Source organism: Plectropomus leopardus, chromosome 11, assembly GCF_026936395.1.
Source record: "Plectropomus leopardus strain MGB_pleo_1.0 chromosome 11, ASM2693639v1, whole genome shotgun sequence".
Classification (NCBI taxonomy): domain Eukaryota; kingdom Metazoa; phylum Chordata; class Actinopteri; order Perciformes; family Serranidae; genus Plectropomus; species Plectropomus leopardus.
This window is the reverse complement of record NC_142186.1, coordinates 9,891,680-9,903,585: the sequence shown is the minus strand read 5'-3', so window position 1 is coordinate 9,903,585 and position 11,906 is coordinate 9,891,680.

Genomic DNA, 11,906 nt, shown 5'->3' with positions numbered 1-11,906 from the left:
TTGCCATAAATTTATATCTGGATCATTGGCCTGTGTTATAAATAAGATCAAATCATTAATAGTGAAAGGAGGATCAACAGTTGTACAGCTGATATAGATACTGAATTCATTATTTCCGTACAGTCATGTTTTGGGCTTTCCTTCTCTAATCAGCTCCTTGTAATAATATTTTCAAGCGTAGAGCCGGATTTATATTTGCCGTAGTTGATATTGTAAGGTTTTGCGTCCCCATAAAAACATGTTCATAATTGCTATGTCATGTGTTGAGTAGAAATTTTTCTGTGATATCTCGACCATAATGGCAGCAGCTGCCGCTGCTCTTTAGCAAAGAACCTTGCCTTAATCAGTCAATGGTTTGAGAGTTTGAAAGTAACATGCAACTGGTCTTGATCTGTCACCATGTGTTTGAGCCAAAAAAGCGGAGGTGACAAGTCCATTTTCAGCAACATAAAGATGAAATGGCAACTTGTAATCAGGCAGGCCCAGAGCTGGAGCGATACAGAGGAGGTATTTGATGTGACGGAAGACTTGTCTCATCTCTTTGATCCCATCGGACATCATCAGGAACATCCTTAAGGGTGGCTTTACACAAGACAGAGTCGTATGTTGCATAGTCAGCCAATAAATGGGTCACAAGACCCAGAAAGGATAACAGTTCAGTCTTTGTCTGTGGTCTTTCCATCTTTTTGATAGCTTCCACACGTGCTCGTGACAAGTATTGCACCCATCTTCAATAAGTAGTTAACAGTAGAGGCCGTGAATCCTCCCAGGCCCTGATTCCTCAGCGGAAGGTGTGTCGGTGGGATTGAAGAGGTCTTCGAAGTATTCCTTCCACCAATCCACAACGTCCCGAGTTGAGGTCAGCAGCGCCCCGTCCCCACCATACACAGTGTTGACAGAGCACGGCTTGCCCCTCCTGACACGCCGGATGGTAGTCTGGAAGTTGTTTTCCATGGCCTCACCGAAGTCCTCCCACGCCCGGGGACCACCACCGCTGCATTTCGCTTGGCCTGTCGGTACTTGTCTGCTTCTTCCGGAGTCCCACAGGCCAAGAAGGCCCAATAGGACTCCTTCTTCAGCTTGACGGCACCCCTTACCGCCGGTGTCCACCAGCGGGTTTGGGTGTTGCCGCCCCGACAGGTACCGACCACCTTACGGCCACAGCACCGGTCGGCCGCCTCAGCAATGGAGGCACAAAACATGGCCCACACGGACTCAATGTCCCCTGCCTCCCCCGGGACATGGTCGAAGCTCTCCCAGAGGTGGGAGTTGAAGCTCCTTCTGACGGGAGACTCTGCCAGACGTTCCCAGCAGACCTTCACAATGCGTTTGGGTCTACCAGGTCTGACCAGCATCCTCCCCCACCATCGGAGCCAGCTCACCACCAGGTGGTGATCAGTTGACAGCTCTGCCCCTCTCTTCACCCAAGTGTCCAAGACATACTGCCGCAAGTCCGACGATACGACTACAAAGTCGATCATCGAACTGCAGCCTAGGGTGTCCTGATGCCAAGTGCGCATATGGACACCCTTATGCTTGAACATGGTGTTTGTTATGGACAATCTGTGGCGAACACAGAAGTCCCATAACAAAACACCACTCGGGTTCAGATCGGGGGGGGGCATTCCTCCCGATCACGCCCCTCCAGGTCTCACTGTTGCTGCCCATGTGAGTGTTGAAGTCCCTCAGCAGAACGAGGGAGTGCCCAGAAGGAGCACTCTCCAGCACCCCCTCTAAGGACTCCAAAAAGGGTGGATACTCTGAACTGCTGCTTGGACCATAGGCACAAACAACAGTCAGGATCCGTCCCTCAACTCGAAGGTGGAGGGAGGCTACCCTCATTCACCGGGGTAAACTCCAACGTACAGTCACCAAGCCAGGGAGCAATAAGTATTGCCACCCCTGCCCGGCGCCTCTCACCAGTGGCAACTCCAGAGTGGAAGAGAGTCCAACCCCTCTCGAGAAGACTGGTTCTGCAGCCCACGCTGTGTCGAGGTGAGGCCAACTATATCTAGTCAGAACTTCTCAACCTCGCGCACCAGCTCAGGCTCCTTCCCCCGCCAGAGAGGGGACATTCCACGTCCCCAGAGCTAGCTTCTGCAGCTGAGGATCGGACCGCCAAGGTCCCCGCCTTCGGCTGCCGCCCATCTCACACTGCACCCGACCCCTACGGCCCCTCCCATGGGTGGTGAGCCCATGGGCAGGAGATCCCATGTCAACTCTTCGGGCTGTGCCCGGCCGGGCCCCATGGGTTTAGGCCCGGCCACCAGGTGCTCGCCATCGAGCCCCACCCCCAGGCCTGGCTCCAGGGGGGGGCCTCGGTAACCCGTGTCTGGGCGAGGGAAACTCTGGACCATTCATCTTAGTCTTCATAAGGGTCTGGTGAGCTACACTTTGTCTGGTCCCTCCCCTAGGACCTATTTGCCATAGGTGACCCTACGAGGAGCAAAAAGTCCCTGACAACTTAGCTCCTAGGATCGCTGGGACACGCAAACCCCTCCACCACGAAAAGGTGGTAGCTCAAGTAGGGGCTATAGTATGGCAAAAATGTCAAAAAATGACATGTCATAAAAACAGCAAAAAGCACCTATAAACAGCATAAAATAGCCTGCTGGGACACGCCATAGTTTTAAAATATACAAATATGGCCTAAAACACAATAATATAGCACGTCAAAAAAAATGACCAAAGGAGCAAGGCAAAATGGCAAAAATGTCAAAAAATGACATCATAAAAACAGCTAAAAACACATCAAAACAGCATAAAATAGCCCACTGGGACACGCCATAGCATTAAAACATGGAAATATGGCCTAAAACACAGTAATACAACATGTCAAATAAATGAGCAAAGAAGCAAGGCTATAGTATGGCAAAAATGTCAAAAAACGACATGTCATAAAAAGAGCTAAAAACACCTCAAAATAAGATTAAATAGCCTATTGGGACACGCCATAGCATTTAAAGGTGCAAAAACGGCATAAAACACCTTACAACAGCATGTCAAAAAAACGAGCAAAGAAGCAAGGCTATAGTATGGCAAAAAATTGAAAAAATGACGGGTCATAAAAACAGCTAAAAACACCTCAAAATAACATTAAATAGCCCACTGGGACACGCCATAGCATTAAAACATGGAAATATGGCCTAAAACACCATAATACAGCATGTCAAAAAAACGAGCAAAGAAGCAAGGCTATAGTATGGCAAAAATGTCAAAAAATGACGGGTCATAAAAACAGCTAAAAACACCTCAAAATAAGATTAAATAGCCCACTGGTACACGCCATAGCATTAAAACATGGAAATATGGCCTAAAACACAATAATACAGCATGTCAAAAAAACGAGCAAAGAAGCAAGGCTATAGTATGGCAAAAATGTCAAAAAATGACATGTCATAAAAAGAGCTTTAAACACCTCAAAACAGCATGAAATAGCCCACTGGTACACGCCATAGCATTAAAAAAATGGAAATATGGCCTAAAACACCATAATAGAGCATTTCAAAAAAATGAGCAAAGAAGCAAGGCTATAGTATGGCAAAAATGTCAAAAAATGACATGTCATAAAAAGAGCTAAAAACACCTCAAAATAAGATTAAATAGCCCACTGGTACACGCCATAGCATTAAAACATGACAAGATGGCCTAAAACACCATAATACAGCATTTCAAAAAAATGACAAAAAAGCAAGGCTATAGTATGGCAAAAATGTCAAAAAATGACGGGTCATAAAAACAGCTAAAAACACCTCAAAATAACATTAAAAAGCTCACTGGGACACGCCATAGCATTAAAAAATGGCAATATGGCCTAAAACACCATAATACAGCATGTCAAAAAAACGAGCAAAGAAGCAAGGCTATAGTATGGCAAAAAATTCAAAAAATGACGGGTCATAAAAACAGCTAAAAACACCTCAAAATAACATTAAATAGCCCACTGGTACACGCCATAGCAGTAAAACATGGAAATATGGCCTAAAACACCATAATACAGCATGTCAAAAAAACGAGCAAAGAAGCAAGGCTATAGTATGGCAAAAATGTCAAAAAAATACATGTCCTAAAAACAGCTAAAAACACCTCAAAATAAGATTGAATAGCCCACTGGTACACGCCATAGCATTAAAACATGGAAATATGGCCTAAAACACAATAATACAGCATGTCAAAAAAACGACCAAAGAAGCAAGGCTATAGTATGGAAAAAATGTCAAAAAATGACGGGTCATAAAAACAGCTAAAAACAACTCAAAATAACATTAAATAGCCCACTGGTACACACCATAGCATTAAAACATGGAAATATGGCCTAAAACACCATAATACAGCATTTCAAAAAAATGAGCAAAGAAGCAAGGCTATAGTATGGCAAAAATGTCAAAAAATGACGTGTTATAAAAACAGCTAAAAACACCTCAAAATAACATTAAATAGCCCACTGGTACACGCCATAGCATTAAAACATGGAAATATGGCCTAAAACACCATAATACAGCATGTCAAAAAAACGAGCAAAGAAGCAAGGCTATAGTATGGCAAAAATGTCAAAAAATGACGGGTCATAAAAACAGCTAAAAACACCTCAAAATAACATTAAATAGCCCACTGGGACACGCCATAGCATTAAAACATGGAAATATGGCCTAAAACACAATAATACAGCATGTCAAAAAAACGATCAAAGAAGCAAGGCTATAGTATGGCAAAAATGTCAAAAAACGACATGTCATAAAAAGAGCTTTAAACACCTCAAAACAGCATGAAATAGCCTATTGGGACACGCCATAGCATTTAAAGGTGCAAAAACGGCATAAAACACCATAATACAGCATGTCAAAAAAACGACCAAAGAAGCAAGGCTATAGTATGGCAAAAAATTCAAAAAATGACGGGTCATAAAAACAGCTAAAAACACCTCAAAATAACATTAAATAGCCCACTGGTACACGCCATAGCATTAAAACATGGAAATATGGCCTAAAACACAATAATACAGCATGTCAAAAAAACGAGCAAAGAAGCAAGGCTTTAGTATGGCAAAAATGTCAAAAAATGACATGTCATAAAAAGAGCTTTAAACACCTCAAAACAGCATGAAATAGCCTATTGGGACACGCCATAGCATTTAAAGGTGCAAAAACGGCATAAAACACCATGCAACAGCATGTCAAAAAAATGAGCAAAGAAGCAAGGCTATAGTATGGCAAAAATGTCAAAAAATGATGGGTCATAAAAACAGCTAAAAACACCTCAAAATAACATTAAATAGCCCACTGGGACACGCCATAGCATTAAAACATGGAAATATGGCCTAAAACACCATAATACAGCATTTCAAAAAAATGAGCAAAGAAGCAAGGCTATAGTATGGCAAAAATGTCAAAAAATGACAGGTCATAAAAACAGCTAAAAACACCTCAAAATAACATTAAATAGCCCACTGGTACACGCCATAGCATTAAAAAATGGCAATATGGCCTAAAACACCATAATACAGCATGTCAAAAAAACGAGCAAAGAAGCAAGGCTATAGTATGGCAAAAATGTCAAAAAATGACGGGTCATAAAAACAGCTAAAAACACCTCAAAATAACATTAAATAGCCCACTGGGACACGCCATAGCATTAAAACATGACAAGATGGCCTAAAACACCATAATACAGCATTTCAAAAAAATCACCAAAAAAGCAAGGCTATAGTATGGCAAAAATGTCAAAAAATTACATGTTATGAAAATAGCTAAAAACACCTCAAAATAAGATTAAATAGCCCACTGGTACACGCCATAGCATTAAAACATGGAAATATGGCCTAAAACACCATAATACAGCATTTCAAAAAAACGAGCAAAGAAGCAAGGCTATAGTATGGCAAAAATGTCAAAAAATGACATGTCATAAAAAGAGCTAAAAACACCTCAAAATAAGATTAAATAGCCCACTGGGACACGCCATAGCATTAAAACATGGAAATATGGCCTAAAACACCATAATACAGCATGTCAAAAAAATGAGCAAAGAAGCAAGGCTATAGTATGGCAAAAATGTCAAAGAATGACGGGTCATAAAAACAGCTAAAAACACCTCAAAATAACATTAAATAGCCCACTGGTACACACCATAGCATTAAAAAATGGCAAGATGGCCTATAACACCATAATACAGCATGTCAAAAAAACGAGCAAAGAAGCAAGGCTATAGTATGGCAAAAATGTGAAAAAATGACATGTTATAAAAACAGCTAAAAACACCTCAAAATAAGATTAAATAGCCCACTGGTACACGCCATAGCATTAAAACATGGAAATATGGCCTAAAACATAGTAATACAGCATGTCAAATAAATGAGCAAAGAAGCAAGGCTATAGTACGGCAAAAATGTCAAAAAATGACAGGTCATAAAAACAGCTAAAAACACCTCAAAATAACATTAAATAGCCCACTGGTACACGCCATAGCATTAAAAAATGGCAATATGGCCTAAAACACCATAATAGAGCATTTCAAAAAAATGAGCAAAGAAGCAAGGCTATAGTATGGCAAAAATGTCAAAAAATGACAGGTCATAAAAACAGCTAAAAACACCTCAAAATAACATTAAATAGCCCACTGGGACACGCCATAGCATTAAAACATGACAAGATGGCCTAAAACACCATAATACAGCATTTCAAAAAAATCACCAAAAAAGCAAGGCTATAGTATGGCAAAAAATTCAAAAAATGACAGGTCATAAAAACAGCTAAAAACACCTCAAAATAACATTAAATAGCCCACTGGTACACGCCATAGCATTAAAACATGGAAATATGGCCTAAAACACAATAATACAGCATGTCAAAAAAACGAGCAAAGAAGCAAGGCTATAGTATGGCAAAAATGTCAAAAAATGACGGGTCATAAAAAGAGCTAAAAACACCTCAAAATAAGATTAAATAGCCCACTGGGACACGCCATAGCATTAAAACATGGAAATATGGCCTAAAACACAATAATACAGCATGTCAAAAAAACGAGCAAAGAAGCAAGGCTATAGTATGGCAAAAATGTCAAAAAATGACATGTCATAAAAAGAGCTTTAAACACCTCAAAACAGCATGAAATAGCCTATTGGGACACGCCATAGCATTTAAAGGTGCAAAAACGGCATAAAACACCATAATACAGCATGTCAAAAAAACGAGCAAAGAAGCAAGGCTATAGTATGGCAAAAAATTCAAAAAATGACGGGTCATAAAAACAGCTAAAAACACCTCAAAATAACATTAAATAGCCCACTGGGACACGCCATAGCATTAAAACATGACAAGATGGCCTAAAACACCATAATACAGCATGTCAAAAAAACGACCAAAGAAGCAAGGCTATAGTATGGAAAAAATGTCAAAAAATGACAGGTCATAAAAACAGCTAAAAACACCTCAAAATAACATTAAATAGCCCACTGGTACACGCCATAGCATTAAAAAAATGGAAATATGGCCTAAAACACCATAATAGAGCATGTCAAAAAAATGAGCAAAGAAGCAAGGCTATAGTATGGCAAAAATGTCAAAAAATGACGGGTCATAAAAACAGCTAAAAACACCTCAAAATAACATTAAATAGCCCACTGGGACACGCCATAGCATTAAAACATGACAAGATGGCCTAAAACACCATAATACAGCATTTAAAAAAAATCACCAAAAAAGCAAGGCTATAGTATGGCAAAAAATTCAAAAAATGACGGGTCATAAAAACAGCTAAAAACACCTCAAAATAACATTAAATAGCCCACTGGTACACGCCATAGCATTAAAACATGACAAGATGGCCTAAAACACCATAATACAGCATTTCAAAAAAATGACAAAAAAGCAAGGCTATAGTATGGCAAAAATGTCAAAAAATGACAGGTCATAAAAACAGCTAAAAACACCTCAAAATAACATTAAAAAGCTCACTGGGACACGCCATAGCATTAAAAAATGGCAATATGGCCTAAAACACCATAATACAGCATGTCAAAAAAACGAGCAAAGAAGCAAGGCTATAGTATGGCAAAAAATTCAAAAAATGACGGGTCATAAAAACAGCTAAAAACACCTCAAAATAACATTAAATAGTCCACTGGTACACGCCATAGCAGTAAAACATGGAAATATGGCCTAAAACACCATAATACAGCATGTCAAAAAAACGAGCAAAGAAGCAAGGCTATAGTATCGCAAAAATGTCAAAAAAATACATGTCCTAAAAACAGCTAAAAACACCTCAAAATAAGATTGAATAGCCCACTGGTACACGCCATAGCATTAAAACATGGAAATATGGCCTAAAACACAATAATACAGCATGTCAAAAAAACGACCAAAGAAGCAAGGCTATAGTATGGAAAAAATGTCAAAAAATGACGGGTCATAAAAACAGCTAAAAACACCTCAAAATAAGATTAAATAGCCCACTGGTACACGCCATAGCATCAAAAAAATGGAAATATGGCCTAAAACACCATAATAGAGCATTTCAAAAAAATGAGCAAAGAAGCAAGGCTATAGTATGGCAAAAATGTCAAAAAATGACAGGTCATAAAAACAGCTAAAAACACCTCAAAATAACATTAAATAGCCCACTGGGACACGCCATAGCATTAAAACATGACAAGATGGCCTAAAACACCATAATACAGCATTTCAAAAAAATGACCAAAAAGCAAGGCTATAGTATGGCAAAAATGTCAAAAAATGACGGGTCATAAAAACAGCTAAAAACACCTCAAAATAACATTAAATAGCCCACTGGTACACGCCATAGCATTAAAACATGGAAATATGGCCTAAAACACAATAATACAGCATTTCAAAAAAACGAGCAAAGAAGCAAGGCTATAGTATGGCAAAAATGTGGAAAAATGACATGTTATAAAAACAGCTAAAAACACCTCAAAATAAGATTAAATAGCCCACTGGGACACGCCATAGCATTAAAACATGGAAATATGGCCTAAAACACAATAATACAGCATGTCAAAAAAACGAGCAAAGAAGCAAGGCTTTAGTATGGCAAAAATGTCAAAAAATGACATGTCATAAAAAGAGCTTTAAACACCTCAAAACAGCATGAAATAGCCTATTGGGACACGCCATAGCATTTAAAGGTGCAAAAACGGCATAAAACACCATAATACAGCATGTCAAAAAAACGAGCAAAGAAGCAAGGCTATAGTATGGCAAAAATGTCAAAAAAATGATGGGTCATAAAAACAGCTAAAAACACCTCAAAATATCATTAAATAGCCCACTGGTACACGCCATAGCATTAAAACATGGAAATATGGCCTAAAACACCATAATACAGCATTTCAAAAAAATGAGCAAAGAAGCAAGGCTTTAGTATGGCAAAAATGTCAAAAAATGACAGGTCATAAAAACAGCTAAAAACACCTCAAAATAACATTAAATAGCCCACTGGTACACGCCATAGCATTAAAAAATGGCAATATGGCCTAAAACACCATAATACAGCATGTCAAATAAACGAGCAAAGAAGCAAGGCTATAGTATGGCAAAAATGTTAAAAAATGACGGGTCATAAAAACAGCTAAAAACACCTCAAAATAACATTAAATAGCCCACTGGTACACGCCATAGCATTAAAACATGACAAGATGGCCTAAAACACCATAATACAGCATTTCAAAAAAATCACCAAAAAGCAAGGCTATAGTATGGCAAAATGTCAAAAATGACATGTCATAAAAAGAGCTTTAAACACCTCAAAACAGCATGAAATAGCCTATTTGGACACGCCATAGCATTTAAAGGTGCAAAAACGGCATAAATCACCATAATACAGCATGTCAAAAAAACGACCAAAGAAGCAAGGCTATAGTATGGCAAAAAATTCAAAAAATGACGGGTCATAAAAACAGCTAAAAACACCTCAAAATAACATTAAATAGCCCACTGGTACACGCCATAGCATTAAAACATGGAAATATGGCCTAAAACACAATAATACAGCATGTCAAAAAAACGAGCAAAGAAGCAAGGCTATAGTATGGCAAAAATGTCAAAAAATGACATGTCATAAAAACAGCTAAAAACACCTCAAAATAACATTAAATAGCCCACTGGGACACGCCATAGCATTAAAACATGGAAATATGGCCTAAAACACCATAATACAGCATTTTAAAAAAACGAGCAAAGAAGCAAGGCTATGGTATGGCAAAAATTCAAAAATGACGGTCATAAAAACAGCTAAAAACACCTCAAAATAACATTAAATAGCCCACTGGTACACGCCATAGCATTAAAACATGACAAGATGGCCTAAAACACCATAATACAGCATTTCAAAAAAACGAGCAAAGGAGCAAGGCTATAGTATGGCAAAAAATTCAAAAAATGACGGGTCATAAAAACAGCTAAAAACACCTCAAAATAACATTAAATAGCCCACTGGTACACGCCATAGCAGTAAAACATGGAAATATGGCCAAAAAGACCATAATACAGCATGTCCAAAAAACGAGCAAAGAAGCAAGGCTATAGTATGGCAAAAATGTCAAAAAAATACATGTCCTAAAAACAGCTAAAAACACCTCAAAATAAGATTGAACTGCCCACTGGTACACGCCATAGCATTAAAACATGGAAATATGGCCTAAAACACAATAATACAGCATGTCAAAAAAACGACCAAAGAAGCAAGGCTATAGTATGGAAAAAATGTCAAAAAATGACGGGTCATAAAAACAGCTAAAAACACCTCAAAATAACATTAAATAGCCCACTGGTACACGCCATAGCATTAAAACATGGAAATATGGCCTAAAACACCATAATACAGCATGTCAAAAAAACGAGCAAAGAAGCAAGGCTTTAGTATGGCAAAAATGTCAAAAAATGACATGTCATAAAAAGAGCTTTAAACACCTCAAAACAGCATGAAATAGCCTATTGGGACACGCCATAGCATTTAAAGGTGCAAAAACGGCATAAAACACCATAATACAGCATGTCAAAAAAACGAGCAAAGAAGCAAGGCTATAGTATGGCAAAAATGTCAAAAAAATGATGGGTCATAAAAACAGCTAAAAACACCTCAAAATATCATTAAATAGCCCACTGGTACACGCCATAGCATTAAAAAATGGCAATATGGCCTAAAACACCATAATACAGCATGTCAAAAAAACGAGCAAAGAAGCAAGGCTATAGTATGGAAAAAATGTCAAAAAATGACGGGTCATAAAAACAGCTAAAAACACCTCAAAATAACATTAAATAGCCCACTGGGACACGCCATAGCATTAAAACATGACAAGATGGCCTAAAACACCATAATACAGCATTTCAAAAAAATCACCAAAAAAGCAAGGCTATAGTATGGCAAAAATGTCAAAAAATGACATGTCATAAAAACAGCTTTAAACACCTCAAAACAGCATGAAATAGCCTATTTGGACACGCCATAGCATTTAAAGGTGCAAAAACGGCATAAATCACCATAATACAGCATGTCAAAAAAACGACCAAAGAAGCAAGGCTATAGTATGGCAAAAAATTCAAAAAATGACGGGTCATAAAAACAGCTAAAAACACCTCAAAATAACATTAAATAGCCCACTGGTACACGCCATAGCATTAAAACATGGAAATATGGCCTAAAACACCATAATACAGCATGTCAAAAAAACGAGCAAAGAAGCAAGGCTATAGTATGGCAAAAATGTCAAAAAACGACATGTCATAAAAACAGCTAAAAACACCTCAAAATAACATTAAATAGCCCACTGGGACACGCCATAGCATTAAAACATGGAAATATGGCCTAAAACACCATAATACAGCATTTCAAAAAAATGAGCAAAGAAGCAAGGCTATAGTATGGCAAAAATGTCAAAAAATGAC